A 6,000-nucleotide genomic window follows, 5' to 3' on the forward strand; every position below is an offset into this window, starting at 1 on the left:
TTCTCCTTGCTGCAGAGATGACTATTTTGTTGAATGTATTATTAGACCTAAAATTTTAGACCTAAAGGGAGTTTTTTTTTAAAAAATCAGCAATATCTAATAAATAAAAATTAAGTTGATGGAGCAACTTATTAAGAAGCTGTGGTGGTGCAGTCCTGATTGGTTCAAGCTTGACTCAGCCTTCCATCCTTCTGATGACCCAGATGTTGGGGGCAATAAGCTGACATTGTAAACTGCTCAGATAGTTTTGCAGAGCTCTATGGAGTGATTATAAAAGTCTAAGTGCTATTGCTGTTGTGGCATTTGCTCTTTTTTAACTTATACAAATTCTAGTGTGAGGGTCAACTAAAACAACATTGGTATGCTAAACGATTCCAGTTTATATACACCAAACGTTGTTTACACTATGCGGGCTGAATCCTAAATGTTCAAGTTTCAAATTTCTGGTTATAACAAGAAATTATGATATATTAGAGACCAAAATGACACTGGATCTTCACGCTTGGTAATCCTTCAAAGCATTCCCTTTAGCCACTCAAGGACTACCTGCAGTGAATTTGCTGAATTCCTCTTCCACCAATGCTTGTTCACGTCATAGTATCTATCCTGAGGAAATGGGATCAATTAAAATTCTTTAGTGAAACCTCAGATAAGCAATTCTCTAAGTGGCAACATTGGTGGGTTGCTCCCGGTTTGGTCCGGTTCTATAGAACCGGTAGTAAAACTGGCGGGAGGCTCCGCCCACCCACCATGATGTCAACATGGATGATCTGCGTATGCGCTCCCGCTGTGAACCGGTAGTAAAGGTAAGTGGAACCCACCCCTGAGTGGCAAACACAGACTTCTGTTTCCTCTTAGCCAGGTGTCATTCATACATCCTTCCATACAGTGCTAGGTTTTCTCTCCATAGCCATACTAATGATGGTGCATACTAATGATGGTATATTTTAGAACTGAACAATTCTAAGAGAAGAGATATGAGAGGGAACCCCTGCTTTACATGGAAATGTTTCCTGAAGATGGATATATTGAATGTAATGTGAACGTACAATGTACTGAACAGAAAAAAGAAACTGGGTAAGAAACTTCTGAAAAAAGACTCTGATGATCAATTATAGTTTGAGATGCTATTGATATCCAGTTTTTGTTCTATGTCAAAAATATTTACAAAAATATAATATAATCTTAATTGTATTTTATCATTAGCACACACACACACACACACACACACACACACACACACACACACACACACACGTATTAACAGAAGCCACAGAATTCTTGTAGCTTGGTTTTGCCACCTTTTTGCTCCTTTGTTTTTACTGTAGTTCATTTTTTATTATTTTTTCTGTGGCTTTTACTTTGTGAACCACCTGGAATCTCAAATTCAATAAAAAATAATGAATAAATAAGGTTACAATGTTGACCGTGAAAAATCTGCATGATCAGCATTCTGGAACACTTTATTACTTCACTGAGGGAACATTTCCTTATGTTCACATGGCTTAAGGTCAGTAAAAAAAAAAAAAAAGGCTAATATGACAATTAATTGTTTCTTTGTGCTTGGGTGTGGATTATTTGACAGGGACAATAAAGATTTCAAATATAGAGACTTCCGGCGGCGACCTCAGCGCGTTAGGGACAAAAGGGACGGCGCTCCGTTCCTGAGTCTCTAACAATCCGACATCTGGAGCCGAAATAGGCGCTATCGATCTCGGAGGGATTGATAGTTTAAAGGGGAACGTCTTAGGACCTTGGAGGAGACCGCAACTCCCTCGAAGGTACAAGACAAACCCTTAATCCAGAGTGAGGAAAAACCAGCCTTTCAAGACTGGCCGGAGGCGCTGACAACTGCGTGAGTGGGAAGCGAAGATTGAAAAAAGAAAAGAAGTCATCAACAGAGGACTTTAACCTAAAAAAACCCAAAAAGCATTTGATGAAGAAGCAGATGCTGGTGGCAGAGATACCGGGAAAAGACATTAGACAAGCGGCGGCAGAAAGGATCGGGCGGATTGGAGCCATTTTGAACAGATATGACAGCGCAAAAACTTTGAACAGCCGAGAGAAAAGAGAGAGCGACGAGAATTGCGGAGGATTTAACTCCGATATAACCGGATTTTATTGGGGTGGACTGGATCGAGAGGACTAAATTGAGAATAAGAATAAGAACAGATCTTGCGAGATTGAAGGAAATAAAGAGAGAGTGAGGAGACTGGTGTGCCGGAGACCGGAAGGAAGATCGAAGGAAATAAAGAGAGAGTGAGGAGAGCGGTGTGTTGGAGATCGGAAGGAGGATTCTGGACGGATTTCTATAAACTGATTGCATTCGACTCTATTGGCTTCGGCCGGGCAGATTGGATTAAATTGGAAAACCGAGTGTGAAATAGACTGAGGAGAGCGGTGTGCCGGAGATCGGAAGGAGGATTGAAGGAAATAAAGGGAGTGTGAGGAGAGTGGTATGCCGGAGATCGGAAGGAGGATTCTGGACAGATTTCTAAAAACTGATTGCATTGGACTCTATTGGTTTCGGCTGGGCAGATTGGACTGAATTGGAAAACCGAGTGTGAAATAGACTGAAGGAGAGTGTGGACATTGCATTGACAGAGACGAAACAAACTTTGATATAACGTATTTTGAGCGGACTTTTAGAAGCTACCAATACTTTCACCATTTCCATTGACACTCTTCTAAAAAACTGGGATATATAACGATCTAACCATTAAATATCGAACTATTTAACTATTGAACCACTGAAACAACTGGTGAACAAATGGACGATATAGCTATTAATGGTCTGGCTTAATCTTATTATAATATACTAGAACGCAATAGAATTGAAAATAATATTTAATAATTTAGTATTTTTTCTTTCTTCTTTTTTCTGTTTGTGACTATATAAGAATAAGTTGATTATAACAATAACAATTTGATCATTCAAACAACTATAGAGTACTATATGTGTGATAAATATTGATTGAAAGCTAATTAATTTAAACAATTTAATACAGTTATAACAATTAAAATAATTAGCAATATAAATTGACATAGAATTGATTTTAGAATTACTATAAATACTGCTAGTGAAATAGATCTTTTAACTTGCAATTAATTTAAGAATAAGGTAATTTATGAATTGCTAGAAACGTGCCCTTTCCCCGCTGTTTCCCCCATTTCTACCTTCCCTCCCCCTGCTTTTCTCTTCTTTCTATATATATTATTATTATATTGCTGATTGCTGATTAGAAGTATTTCCACTAATATTAATTCCAACAATAACGTTTCATTTAAGCCATTAACATAAAATAAGCAATACATAATTATATGAAACTGTGGACAAGACTAACACGTACAATAGACATGGCTACTTCAAGTATATCAACTACTATTAAAACAACCAAAAAGGTACCCCAAACTCAAACACTACTAGTGGCCTCCCCAGTACAACAAAAGATGGCAGAAGAAAAGACCAATACTATCATAGGCATGCAGAATATACAGGCTGCCCTCGCAATGATACAAGAGGGAATGAAAAGGATGGAAGATAAGATGACGCTAAATCACGATGAAACTAGAAAAAACCATGAACAATTGCGACTGGATGTAGGGGAAATTAAAGATGACATTAGAAACATAGATGAGAAAATAGTGAAAATCCAGCAAAATATCATAGAAAATGAACAGAGAATACATAAAGTGGAGGAAAAAATGGAAGCTACAGCCTCGAGGCTGGAGAGGATGGAGAACCAACAAATGATGAGGAGCCGAGACACTGAAGATTCACTCACGTTTCTTGAAATGGAAAAGGCATCCTTCTTCCTTAGATTCCAAAATATAAAAGAACAGAGAGATGAAGACCTGGGCGAGATTATGATCGAAATACTGGCAAAGGCAACGCACAAAGATAAGGACGAAATTAGAAATGGAATTGATGAAATTTACAGAGCCTTTACAAATTATGCAAGGAGAAACAAACTCCCCAAAGAAGTCCATATTAGGTTTACAAAAAAAACAATGAGAGAAGAAATATATAGAAGAATGAGAAAGGAGACAGTCATGTACAAAGGGAGGGAAGTTCTAACATTGAAACAAGTACCGAGAAGAGCCAGAGACAGGAGAAGAGACTACAATTTCTTAAGTAGACAACTGAATAAACTCAAGATAAAATTTAGATGGCTCATACCGGAAGGCCTACTTATTTCATGGGAAGGAAGGAAAATCAGAATAGATACAATAGAAAAAGCTCAAAACTTTATGGACCAATATCTAGGAAATGAAGGAGAACAGGAAAGCAGAGATAGTAGAGAAGAACATAACCCAAGTGACCAAGAGACACAAATGACAAGCAAGGAAGACAAAGAACAAAAGAAGGGAAGGTTGGAGAGAGAGGAAACAGCGGGGATCTCACAAAGAGTTACAAGAAACACAACAAAGCTCAAAATAACAGACAAATAAACACTAGCGGAAATGGAAGAAGAAATAAAGCTCATTTCCATAAATATAAATGGTTTAAACTCACCAAGCAAAAGACATCAAATGTTTACAAGGTTGCAAAAATTAGAGGCAGACATAATTACATTACAAGAAGTACACATAAGAAAACAACAGAAAAAACTACTTGAAAATAAAAAATTAGGAGTAATATACACATCTTTAGGAGATTGCAAAAAAAGGGGAGTGGTAACATATATTAGAGATCATATAAGATCTAAACTGATTTACACTGATAAAGAAGGCCGAGTCTTAATGGTAGAACTAAAATTGGAAATAAAAACAATATTGTTAGTAGCTATTTACGCTCCAAATGGAAACCAATTAGATTTTTACAAAAAATTACATGACAAACTAAAGGAGTTGGACTACGAAAATGTATGCATTGTCGGCAACTTTAACGTGATAGTAAACTTACGAGAAGATTACCACAGCACTAGGAAGAATAAAATTAAAAGGAAGACATTGCCACAAACATTCAAAGATTTAGTACAAGAAATGAGCCTACACGACACCTGGCGAGAACTAAATACCAAAACAAAACAATATACATATTTCTCGGGCCCATATCAATCGTGGTCCAGGCTGGATATGGCTTGGATGACATCTCAACCAAGTAAAGAAACACATGAAGTAGAAATTATGTCTAGTATATGGGCCGATCACAATCCTATCAAAATAGTCTGGAAAGGTTTCCGAAAACAGAAGAGATGGAAAATGGACACAAGTATAATAAAGGAAAAAGAATATCAGCAAATAATAGAAAAGGAAATCAAGATATTTCTACAAATAAATACAAAAGACACAACATCGTTACAAAACCTATGAGATACCACGAAAGCCTATATTAGAGGCCTAACTATTGCATATGTGGCAAGAAAGAAAAAGGAGAAACAAAGAATTAGAAATGAATTATTGGAAGAAATTAAGACAGAGGAAATTAAATTACAACAACAGCCCAACAACACGAGTGTGCTACAAAAGCTAAATTTGGCCAAACATAAACTGAATCTAACCACAAAAACCGAATTGGCACAGAAAATAAGAATGGTAAAACAAAATAATTTTGAACATGCTAACAAAACTTGGCGCTGGTTAGCATATAAGCTAAAAAAGCAAACAGAAAAAAGAATTATACACCAACTCCAAGACGAATCAGGAACTCTTTACCACACACATCTGGAGAAGAAAAACATAGCCAAAAATTTTTTTCAAAAACTTTATCGCCAGGAAGAGGTCCCGGAAGACCAAATCAAAAAATACCTCCAAAAAACCAATCTCATGCACTTCACAGAAGATCACAGAGAGATGTTAAACCGGCCCATAACAATGCTGGAACTAATGGAAGCCCGCAAAAAACAAAAGAACAATAAGACTCCAGGACTGGATGGAATTCCTACTGAATTCTATAAACTTTGTCAACAATCAATAGACCAAATACTGTTACAAGTTTTTAACGAAGCACTACTGATAGCAGAAATTCCAAACTCTTGGACAGAAACTATTATTACA

This window comes from Pituophis catenifer, unplaced genomic scaffold (genome assembly GCF_029215685.1).
Source record: "Pituophis catenifer annectens isolate HBS135680 unplaced genomic scaffold, rPitCat1.0.hap2 SCAF_2, whole genome shotgun sequence".
NCBI classification, from domain to species: Eukaryota; Metazoa; Chordata; class Lepidosauria; order Squamata; family Colubridae; genus Pituophis; species Pituophis catenifer.